The 12,879-nt window shown below is 37.7% G+C and overlaps 1 protein-coding gene and 1 long non-coding RNA gene across 2 annotated transcripts in view; one reads left to right on the top strand and one right to left on the bottom strand.

Moving 5' to 3' along the window:
* The window catches only part of LOC122532788, a 14,927-nt gene extending 5,703 nt beyond the window's left edge, over nucleotides 1-9,224 (bottom strand). Inside the window, exon 1 of the long non-coding RNA XR_006307573.1 lies at nucleotides 9,054-9,224. This is a non-coding gene — a long non-coding RNA (uncharacterized LOC122532788). The remainder of the gene's footprint in view (nucleotides 1-9,053) is intronic.
* The window catches only part of LOC122532787 (methylcytosine dioxygenase TET2-like), a 92,166-nt gene that overhangs the window by 43,914 nt on the left and 35,373 nt on the right, over nucleotides 1-12,879 (top strand). The gene's annotated exons all lie outside the window — the stretch shown is intronic.

Genomic DNA, 12,879 nt, shown 5'->3' with positions numbered 1-12,879 from the left:
TAATTTTAATAATACTATATAATGTTAATTATATATAATATATAATTTTAATAATACTATATAATGTTAATTATATATAATGTATAATTTTAATAATACTATATAATGTTAATTATATATAAAGTTGCCTGGGTCATGTCCCCTGCAACACAAAAAAAAAGCGTCCGCAACGTTGAGACAAGAGAATTCTCCCATCCGCAACAGTTGAAAACCGAAAAACGCGTCTCCCGTTCGCAATGTGTTAAATTTGATTCAATTTCGATCGATGACTAATTAAAGAATCGTAGAATCCGAGTGGGAACATCCTTGGACTTGGACAAGATGTTCAGGCATCAGTTCTCGGAGTTCTCTCTCTCTCTCGACGAACGGGACACATTGGAAAGAAAAAAGCAGAATTCCACGACGAAGAGCGCGAGCATCGGCTCTTAACGAGTTAATAAATTTCTCAGTCGTGAGAAAATTTCCCATCGCGCGTACGTGCGTCTCGAGACGTGTCTCTCGAAACGCTGAAAGGACGTTTCACTCACTTGGTGTGACGCAACGGTGTGAGAAACCGGGACTTGAAAATTTCGAAGACCGCGCGAAGGTTCGTGGAACCGATTTCGAATAACTGGCATAATGAAAAGAAAACAAAAGCACACTCATACACAAAACGAGTATTAAAGTTCGAACGAACGAACGAACGACGACGTGGAGGAGAGTGACTCGACTGAACCTTGAACGAGGGACGATCAAGAAACGAAAAAAGGAAAAAAGCGAGAGAAAAGAGAGGAAGAGGAAACAGAAAAAAAGAAACCGAGGGAAACGTGAATACGCGGAGTCCACGATCCACGAAATTCATGGACGCTCGGATCATTGAATCTCGACCCTCTCCCCTTAATGAATTTCCGTGCTCAGTTTCAGTCGTTAAGGCCAGGATGCGCTTTTACTTATGCCCGTCATTAAAAAGCCGCGCTACGTGGCGCAGATAAAGGGAGAACGTCGTTCGCCTCTTTCCCTCCCCTTCCCTTCTTCTTCGCTGTTTTTTTCTCCTCTCTCTCTCTCTCTCTCTCTCTCTCTCTCTCTCTCTCTCTGTCTCTCTTTCTTTTTTTTTTTATTACCGGCTGTGGCCTGTTCCGTGGCTCAGGGCAGATTTATTTCCGACGAGATAGTCGGAAAAATGAGCTCGCGAACAGAGAGATGCAAATGCGCTTCTGGTGGCCGCCTCCCCCGTTAGAAAAATGAATCCTGACCGGGGCTCTTTTCCCCTGGGGAAAAAAAAAAGAAAAAAAAAGACTCGACGCGACTCTTTGAAGTGGCTCGCCAATCTACCTTCTCCGCCTCGTTTCGGCCCGACACCGATCGAGAATCGTCGATCGAGGAGCGGCTCTGCGTGTCGTTTACGATGACGCAGCGCGTGAAACACAGACACACACACACGGACACAGACGATTTCGAAGGGTGTAGAAAAATATTGAAATATTGAAATTTTAATGTTATTATCACGCTCGGTCTGTATATATTTATGTTTTTATGCGTTTCACTCTACTAATAACCTTTCTCTCCACCTTCTCTCGGCAAAAGTGAAATATTTCTTGCACACGGTGGTGAAGTCAGCGCGAGAAGTGTTAGGGTGGAATATTACAACTTTAATTAAAATTTTCCGTCCGTCGATCGAAAGTTGAAACACAGAATCTCTTGTTAAAAATTTAATTTCCAATTAAAATTGAAATTTAATATTTTTAATTGGAATTTTTTACGTTTCCTCTGAATAAAGTTTCGCCTGTACGTATTTATTTGTTATTACCAATATCTTGTAGCAATATATATATATATATTATTTGTCATCAACTTCTTCTGAATAATTATACGAATCTGAATTACGTTATTTATTATTACTAGTATCTTGTAATAATTTTATTATTACGTATTTATTCTCTATCACCAACTTCTCCTCGAATAGTTTTTATACGAATCTGAGTTACATATTTATTATATTATACATAATAATATTAAATTATATATAATTATAAATATTAAATTATATATAATATTCATTATATAATAATTCATTACTACGTATTTATTTGTTAATTAAAACGCTCAAAAGGTCTTGGCATAATTTAGTGACTGAAAGAACGTATACCTGCTGCTTTCGTTTATAGACGAAACTAACATTGAGATCTAATACTATCTGACAATAATCACGTAAAATTGTGTTAAATTCGATTTGAGGAGAAATTACTTTGTCACGTAAAATAGTGTTAAATTCGATTAGCCATTTGAGGAGAAATTACTTAGTCCAATTGAGTTGAATTTCGTAATATAAAGTCGTCGATTGTAAAGGGAATTTTAGTGTCAAATACGAGTAACCAATGAGCCGGCGGTCTACTCTGGTTTAATTGAATTTATGCCACGTAATATCCTACTAACTTTGTTGGAAATCCGAGAATGAAGTTTACGCATTGTTATGGTAGTTTCTAAATGTTATTCGAATCCAACAGATATCTTCGGTACAGAGGTGCCCTGTTCGTCGTACAAATCCACTAACACTCGCTCTTTCGATTCCCTCTGTTCACATTCGTGCCTAATCTTTGTATCATTCTTGGCTTTCGAGAAACAAATGTCTTATCGACGTGCCTTTTCGCCACACCGTGCAGAATCAAATTTTTCAACAGATTCCACCGAAAGGAAAAGGAACGAGAGACGAGAGATTTTAGTAATTTAGTACTAAAAGAGATTTTAGTATTTTAGTACTAAATTAATATTTGTGTGATTGACCCAGATAATACAGATTAAAAGTTTCATATATAATTGATATCGATCGGTGCGGGTAATTTATTAACAAGTTCTATTAATAATTGAAGTCTAATGAAAATATTTCTATAAATCGTTGGTTAAAATTTTCTTCGTCGTAGCAGTTCCGTTCGCAAAGACTTTCTCTCAAAAATGTAACAAGACAAAAATCTGTCGAACTTGGCAGAGAATTGACAGAGCGTTCCGTTTCAAACGAAATATCCATTTAACCAATCTTCTCCCCAATCAGACCACCCAAACGCCCGCGCCGTTTTGTCAAAAATTGCCACTTCAGCGGATTTCCCAGAAATCTCGCTGTTTAGATCCTGTCTGCTTTTCAACCGCGAGCTATGACAATCAGAAACTTTTAATTGGCCGGAGAGTTTACATCGAGTTTCCCACGGAATCGTTCCTGTCTCCCTGAATGCGAATCCTCGCGGCAACAATCGGAGCGAGTTACGCGAACGCGCAGTTAGAAGGTGGCCATGTAGCTCGTTTTTTTTTTTTCTCTCTCTCTCAATGACACGCTGGAGGAGCAATAAAAATCGCTACACGAGGTTTTACCACCGCGACCACGGCGAAACGATCGCGAAACTCATCTGCGACGACGATCGATGAGCACTTGAAACACCTCGACTTTTCACGGACGCACACGTCGCACATCTGTGTGTCTGTGTATGTGTGAAATACGATGCCGCGATCGCGGGTGGCCATTGTGTCTGCTCGCCTTCCTCTCAAGCCGCGATCGCGAATTGCAAATGAAAGCCAGAGGTGTACCTGACCTGAGTAATTCGATAAAAATGCCAAGCGAAATCGTTTCCACGCGTTTTGATATTTCTTTTTTTTTTTTATAAAACTGAACAGTTTTCGCGTAGTGAGTATTTTCTTGATATTTCATTCGCGGGAAGAGAAGGAGGAACAAGTTTTCGCGAAATCATTCGGAATAATTAAGCGACCGGCCTCGAGTCCAATCGTTACGTGACTCATTCTACTGTTGGATTAACGAGCGTTCTGAATTGACGGGGGAGGTGGCATTGTTTCTAAAGGGACGAGGAAGTGTTCTTTAACAACTGACGATAGAAAGCGTTGACTAATAAATTTCATGCGTGTTGCAGACGTTAGATCGCGAAATAGTTCGTACATCTGGGAATTTCAAACGTTTAACGTTAGAACAGCCGGCGCGAAATGTAGCATGTGCAAGTTCATTGCGATTTAAAAGTAGATTTTGTACAATTACGTTTCTGTTTGAGCGGATATCGATATTAATTCTGATGAAACTGTTTCGAGAAATTGTATTAATAAAAGGACATCTGATATCGATCGTATTGTTACGAAAATGTATAAAGTAAAATAAAATTTTCCAATTCATTGTGAAGATGGATTTTCGTAAAATCGATATATTTATACAGCCTTCTAAACAATTGTTAATATTTCTAATACTCAGAATTTCTAATACTCAAAAATAATTCTAATACTTAGGAAAATGCTCAAAAGTCCAATATATTTAAATAATCGTAATTCAGTCCTCTTTGACTAAGAGTACGTGTAATTAAATCTACTTACGTTAATTAATTATACCTGCTTGTAATTACATCATCGACTAATTTCAAACATTACTATTCTTCGCCTTTTCATCCGCAAATATGCAAATTACGGATATTATTAAATTCCTAATTTACAAGTTTATAAAACGTTCAAAACTTTTTTCTTTTCGTTTCAAATATTCGAAAATCAATCCTCTTTGGCTGAGAGTACGTATAATTAAATCTACTTACGTTAATTACACCTGCTTGTAATTACATCATCGACTAATTTCAAACATTACTATTCTTCGTCTTTTCATCCGCAAATACGCAAATTTCGGATACTATTAAATTCCAGATCCATAAGTTCGTTAAACGTTTCAAACATTTGATGTTCAGTCCTCTTTGACTGATACTACCTGCATCCACTTGCAATTAAAATCACCGACTAATTTCAAACATCGTTATTCTTCGTTTCTTGTCCGCGAATACGCAAATTTCGGATCGCTATCAGATTCCGAATTCCAGCGGAGGATAACTGGCGATCTTCGGTTGAAATCGCCACTCCAATGGAAGCTCAATCGGTCGGATCAAAGCGCGCCAAACGATATTCTATAAAGTGGCGGGTAACGCGATATACAGGTTCGTTTTACCGCGATGTCTGTCGGTATCGCTTTTTCCCATCGTCGATCCCCGCCGCCGATATCCACGAACTGATAAACTTCGACTTTTCATTACTCACGTTCGCACGTTGCACGCTCGATGCCCGCTCTCAGATAAAACGATTTACGAAAACGTCGAAGGGGGTGACCTTGGAAGTTGCAGGAGGTTGCACACCGTGAACGTTGTAAACGGCCAACGCGAAGTTTTTCTTCGCTGTTCTCGTCATCGATTTATTTTAAATATCGCGCGGCGACGAGCGTCAGGGAAATTCAATGGAGATGCTCGAACTGTTTGTCATCGAAAGGAATCTGTAATAACTAAGAAGTAATTTCGAGTTTAAAATTAATCTGTTTTCTAATTCCGCTTAAGAACGTATCTATTCATCTATCAGATTATAGGAATTGATTTATTATTACGTGGAGAGGTCAGGAGGCAATCAACGCAAGCCACTTCTTATTAGAAATTAATTTACATTTAAGCGATGCAAATCTCGTGTAAATATTTTGCTGTTAGCCGACGGAACAATTTCATCATTATAATACAGTTATTGTAACATAATTATATTGGATTTATTAGAACTGAACTGTTCCACCAACTGAAGTTTCTACTTTTCGTGAGAAAGATATGTTTTTTACGGTGCAAGTTGTTTTCAATGGAAATCTTTTCAATCCTCCACCGTGTAATTTACAACATCCATGTACAATACGATAATGCTTACAATTATAAAATTCAGATATTTAACTTGTAATTATAAAGCTAATACCTATACCTATAATTATAAAATTCAAATATTTGACGAGCTTCTTCTTAAGACAAACGACGAACTGGAAGAAAGGTCTAAACGAGCTAAATTAAAATGTTCATTGTAAATGAATTAAAACAGTAGTTAGAGTTATTTAATACAAATATATGTTTCGCAACATCTCGCAAATCTTTTATCCCGTATGTAACTTACATTTTCAGATTGTTTCTAATATAATCGTCGCCGATGAAACTTAATGAAACTTGCGCTGGCGGACCGATTGCGGACCATAACGAGTGACCGAACCATATACAATTATTCGTCGCTTTCTTTTTCTTTTGAACTCGTCGATGCGATATCGACTGGATAGAAATTATCGAGAAGTAATAAATTTATCAACTGTTTTGCCTGGGTTATACTCAAATATACTTAAAACTGAGAAAATGTTGCAATTTTGGAACAAAAAATTCTCGAGGTGCGTGGCACGTCATTCAAGCGCAAGAGGTTAAATTGCGCTGGGCAACTGATTGCGGACCATAACGAGTGACCGAACCGTATACAGTTATTCGTCGCTTTCTTTTTCTTTTAAACTCGTCGGTATCATTGGATAGAAATTATCGAGAAGTAATAAATTTATTATTTGTTATTTACTTGAATATACTTAAGACAGAGAAAAAAAATTATTATTTACTTGAATATACTTAAGACAGAGAAAATATTACAATTTTGGAGCAGAAAATTCTCATTTCAGCGCAAGATGTTAAAAACGTTCGATAGGACACACACTGTGAACGTTGTTGATAGCTCAGAGTGCAGAGTAAACGTTCGAACACTTTCACGAATATGCTTCGAACCTTGAAAAGTGTTGAAAAATTACAAAGAAAAAAAAAAAAACGAAAAAAAGGCGACGTCGATCGGAGGAAAAATGCAAAATTAACGGAATCGGTGTCGAGAACACGGCTCGGTATGCCGGTTAACGGAAAGCCGATCTTTCGTAACACGATTCGGAGTAGCAGTAATTGGCAGTTGGTGGCTGCAAGTCACGTTTCCGTCGGAGCGACGATACTCCAGACGATCCACGAACGGAAGCGGCGTCGTTCTCGCGGCACGTGTTGCAGCTGGGATCCTCCGCTCGCTCGCTCGTTGAGGAACAAGAGGAACTCGACGCGAGTCGAACAGAGGAGAGAGAAACAGGAGCGAAATATATATCCGAACGGGTGCAACGAGACGTTGATGCTCGTTCGTGCGAACGCATGCATCGTGTAGTGTGTACACCCGTGGGCTTAGCGTGGGCCCGAGACCTTGTCTATTTATAAAGTATACAGCCGTATATGCACGCACGTGACGGCATAACACGCCGCGATTCCAGCGCGATGCCGGCCAGGTAGCGTGGAAAATCGAACCGCCGGCTATCGATAGGTGACTTGGTAATTTCAAACCGTCCCGCAAGGCTGTTACTCTAATACCGAGCACCTACGTTCAGGTGCACGGTACGGCGCGTTGTTTGCACGCGTTTGTGAGAGAATAACGTTTCTTGTTAGTTCGGCGATTTGAATTCGAACGTGATGACTCGGGGATTCAGAGACTCGAATATTCAGACGCTCATAGATTCAGAAGCTTTGAGGCTTAGAGACTCAAAGATTCAAAGATTCGGACACTCGGAGACTCGAGAGATTCGAGTATTTGAATATTTTCGACAAGATTCGAAAATTTGAGGATTCAGAGATTCGGGTATCTAAATATTCAGAGATCTAAAGATTCGAAAACTCGAAAATTTGCAGATTCAGATAGTAGAGTATCTGAATATTCAGCGATCCGAAATATTCAAAGATTCTGAATATTCAAAGATTCGAAAACTCGGAAATTTGAGGATCCAGAGACTCGAGTATCTGAATATTTGGAGATCCAAAGAGTCGAAGATTCAAAAATTCAAAGATTCGAACACTCGGAGACTCGAGAGATTCGAGTATTTGAATATTTTCGAGAAGATTCGAAAATTTGAGGATTCAGAGATTGGGGTGTCTAAATATTCAGAGATCTAAAGATTCGAAAACTTGAAAATTTGCAGATTCAGATAGTCGAGTATCTGAATGTTCAGCGATCCAAAGATTCGAAAACTCGAAAATTTGAGGATCCAGAGACTCGAGTATCTGAATATTCGGAGATCCAAAGAGTCGAAGATTCAAAAATTCAAAGATTCGAACACTCGGAGACTCGAGAGATTCGAATATTTGAATATTTTCAACATGATTCGAAAATTTGAGGATTCAGAGATTCGGGTATCTAAATATTCAGAGATCTAAAGATTCGAAAACTCAAAAATTTGCAGATTCAGAGAGTCGAGTATCTGAACATTCAGCGATCCAAAAATTCGAAAACTTGAAAATTTGAGGATCCAGAGACTCGAGTATCTGAATATTCGGAGATCCAAAGATTCGAAGACTCAAAAATTTAAAGATTCAGAGATTTAGAAACTCAAACAATTCAAACATTTCAATATCCAAATATTCGAAGGCTCGAAAATTTGAAGATTCAGAGACTCGAGTATCCGAATATTCAAAGATCCAAAGATTCAAAAACTCGAAAATTCAGAGATTTACACAGTTGGAGACTCAAAGATGCAAACATTTAAATATCCAAAGATTCGAACACTCGATGATTCAAAGATTCGGACACTTGCAAATTTAAAAGATTCAAATATTTGAATATGTTCGAAAGGATTCGAAGACTCGAAAATTTGTGGACCCAGAGACTTGAGTATCTGAATATTCAGAGATACAAAGATTCGAAGACTCAAAGATTCAAACATTTGAATATCCATAGATTCGATGACTCGAAAATTTAGAAATTCAGAAACTCGAGTATCTATAATACACAAATATCCAGAGATCCAAAGATTCGAATGCTCGATAATTCAAAGAGTTGACCACTTGGAGACTCATAGATCCAAACATTTGAATATCCATAGATTCGATGACCGAAAAATTTAGAAAGTCAGAAACTCAAGTATCTATAATACACAAATATCTAGAGATCCAAAGATTCGAATGCTCGATAATTCAAAGAATTGACCACTTGGAGACTCATAGGTCCAAACATTTGAATATCCATAGATTCGATGACCGAAAAATTTAGAAATTCAGAAACTCGAGTATCTATAATACACAAATATCCAGAGATCCAAAGATTCGAAAGCTCGATAATTCAAAGATTTGACCACTTGGAGACTCATAGATCCAAACATTTGAATATCCAATGATATTCGAGCACTCAAAAAATTCAAAGATTCGAATGATTCGGAAACACCGGAGAAAATTCAAATTAATCGACGAACTTTATCGACTACCTACCAACTTATGTCGTCTGCTTGCTCGTATACAGTTTACCGCACGTACAATCAATTGCGTTGCAATAAAAATTGCCCGGAATAACAGTCAGCAAGAGTCAGCGAGGGTTCCACGAACGCGCACAAACACTAGAGCCCCGATCGGGGCGCGAAAAGAGTTTCGTAATACGATCGTGCGACGATGTTACAGAATATTACTGATTGTATCGGTCGGTGAATTTATTGGATACGCCGCGCGGTGGAAATTTATGCGACGGAATTCAATTTACATTTATGACGGGGCTGACCGCGTCGCGGTTGCGGCAACCTGCGCCCGCAACGAATAAACAAGCAGCTCTTTACAATCTCTTGGACGTCGTTGCTCGTCAACGTGAAACCCGTTGCTCGTCAACCCGTTCACCGTACAAAATAATTCACACCTATTCGAGTACGAAGACTCGGCCTATGGAGAAACGTGACCGTGCTCTCAACAAAGATTTTTCACGCGAAATTTCATCTCGCGAGAAGAGATATTTCACCAGGGAGGGAGGAGACAAAATGTCAGCATCATCGTGAGCACCTTTGTTTCGTAATTTCGGCTGACGGATGGCAGATGACAGATGTACGGTTTATTTGCGCATCTCTCGTTGATCACGATTTTAGAGACGCGAGATTGATGGTTAAAAAGCACCGCGAAAGTCTTAAAATAAACTTGAAATTTATTACGACAGAGTTAGAACACGTTAGAATTTGTAATATTTTGGCTACGCTTTCTCTAACTCGCGCTCGTTAGAACGCGTGAATTTGCGGGAACATCCGCGAGGTTTTATTTTCTGTTCAATTAATGGTTATTCAAGTTTGCTTAATTAATTTTTCGTAACTAACACTCACGGCGACTATTAAAAATTAGAAACTATTGAAAAAGAAAAATATTCATGTTATATTAATAGCATTCGGGTATAATTAAATTTCGCGTCGTTTTCGATGTAACGGCACGTTTATATAATCGTGAAAATTTTATACTGTGAAAATGAAACGCGGAGTTTCCATAAAAGGAACGGCTCGGCGGAAGTGAATTTCTGTAGCCGCAGTATGTTTTTAAATGTTATTGATCGTCGATAAATTAAAAAAAAAGAAAAAAATGATACGCGTTGATAGATACTCATTGGCGAATATTATGCTTCTTTGAATCGTATAAATGGTCCTTGAAATTGTTAGTTTCGTTTAAGATAGGTCTGTATGCGAGATCAATTAGCCGTTCAAGGCTACCGGACAATGATCACTCCGCGTGTTTTCTACTTGTAAAATGACGAAGGACAATATAAATGGAAATGTAATTGTTGCAACTGTAGTGCAACAGACAAGACTATAGAACGATTTTAATATTTATGGATACACTAAGTACTTTTAATTAGTTTTTATTGGAGGAGGTGCCGGGAAGAGTTTCTAAAGAAATTTCCATAGAATAATGGTTGTCGTCGTCGACATAAATTCCTGCGGCTTTTTCCATCGTTTTCACACACCGCGAGAGAGAGAGAGAGAGAGTGATCGTGCAGCCGCATCTAATTATTCGTGCTCACGTACTTTCAGTCATAAAATCACAAACGACCGGCGATTCGAGAAAATAATAGGACCAATTTCTTTTTCTCTGTCAAAAATGTTGCCTGTCACGTTCAATTGTGTTCACATTTATTATTTTATTTATTGATCAAACTATCAAGAACTATTAAGAACAATGTTATACAATGTTGTATGAAACCATACAGTGTTGTATTATTATTATTAATAATTTATTTAGTTTAGACAGTTGAACTATTATAGGATTATAGTATATAATAGTATAGTATATACTATAATAGTATAGTATATACTATAATTATATACTATAATAGTATAGTATATACTATAATAGTATAGTATATACTATAATAGTATAGTATATACTATAATTAGTACTAGTATAATAGTATATAATACTATTATAGTATAGTATATAGTATACTATACTATTATATTATAGTATAGTATACTATAGTATAGTATATAATATAATATAGTATAGTATAGTATATAATATAGTATATACTATAATATAGTATAGTATATAATAGTACTAATTATAGTATATACTATATATGTGTACATAATAGTACAATAGTATATACTATAATAGTATAGTGTAGTGTACTATTATTCACCATTAATACTAATTATAGTATAGCAGTATATAATAGTGTAGTATACTATTATATACTAATTATAGTACAACAGTATATAATAGTATAGTATTATACTATTATATATTATAGTACAAGCTATCATAATAATCTATTTAGTTTAGATAGTTGAACTATCGATAAAACTGAAACTATAAACAATATTTCATTTTGCGATATTTTCAGTCAGTTTACGTTGTGCAATTTCTTCTTTTCTCTTCTTTTCTTTTCTTCAGTGACGTTATTATAGAAAAAAGAAATCGATAGACTTTTTTTCAGTGTCCCATCTATCTACATCTCATTTTCACAATTATCGAGTTTCATAAAGATCCAGCGTGTTCGTCATTTAGATAAATAAGTTCGTGCTCTGAATAATGAAAAATAAAAATAAATTTAAAGATAGAAATAGAAATAAAAATAAAGAAATAAACTCGTGTTTCTTGGAGAATACTGTTGCTTCCAAAATTTGTAGACTCTAAAGACATACTCTATAGACGTCCATTGAAAGACATAATCGTCGCGTCTTGAGACTGTCTCGTCTGAGCTAGCCTCATTGTTAGAAAGTCTAGGAATTCTGTTAGTCTCAATCTGAATCCAAAAACTTCGCTTCTCTCGAAAGAATCTCTCCGACGATCTTCCGAAATAACATGCAGGTTTGTGAGGGATGCTGATACTTGGAGGGATAAAGTGATAATAATTGATCAAGTTTGCGCGGCGGAGGAGCGTTGGGGGCGGCGGTATGGCAGGTTGACCGGTTATAGCTGTGTCGGGCAGCGGCGCTTGTTGAACTATGGAAACCGTTTCAGCCGGCTCGGCCTACTTAGGCCACCTTGGTATTTTTAGCATTAGGGTCACACCGTCGTACGCTCGGCTATCGTGCTGCACACACCATCCTGCCTGTCTTCCTTCCCTTGCCGTTTCAAAACCGTAGTCCGTCTCTTCTCTTCTCTTCTCTCCACTCCTCTTTTCTTCTCTTCTCTTCTCTTCTCTTCTCTTCTCTTCTCTTCTCTTCTCTTCGCTTCTCTTCTCTTCGCTTCGCTTCGCTTCGTCGTGCGTCACCCTCGAGCGTGGGCGATACAACCGCAGAGCCCCAATACCAGAGGAAAACACTTGGCCCGCTCGGGGACGAAGAGGAACGCGCGCGCGTGTCGTTCAACCTACCAGGAGATTCTGTCTAACCCGAGGATGAAAGTTATTGGATAATTGGACGCGAGACGTCGCGTGTTTCTGCCCCGTAAATTTAAACCCTCTTGCAGACTTTTTCCTTTTCTTTCTTTCTTTCTCTCTCTATCTCTCTCTTTTTTTTTGCAGTTACCACGGAGGAGAGAGTTTGCATGCTAGCGAGGTATAGGTATAGTTTGTGGAAAGAGTTGTTGCACGTTGCTCGGAAATGACGTAATCGGCCAGAGATAGATCAGTCGTCGGGACGTTTTCGAACTTCGGAATTTCGCAGTTTCTTTTCAATTTTCTTAGTCTCCTTTTTTTATTTTACTTTAGAGCTGTTAGAGTCGTGCTCCGGGGCTTTCAGACGTTCAAATTTCGAAAATTTTCTGACGAACTGGACGAATTTTCCAAGTTTTTCTAAATTCTTAATCTCAAGAATTTTCAATTTCCTAAATTCTTAGTCTCCTTTTT

This window comes from Frieseomelitta varia, unplaced genomic scaffold (genome assembly GCF_011392965.1).
Source record: "Frieseomelitta varia isolate USP_RPSP 00005682 unplaced genomic scaffold, Fvar_1.2 scaffold_473, whole genome shotgun sequence".
In the NCBI taxonomy this organism is placed as follows: domain Eukaryota; kingdom Metazoa; phylum Arthropoda; class Insecta; order Hymenoptera; family Apidae; genus Frieseomelitta; species Frieseomelitta varia.
The sequence above is the reverse complement of the archived record's forward strand: the minus strand, read 5'-3'. Positions and strand labels throughout refer to the sequence as shown.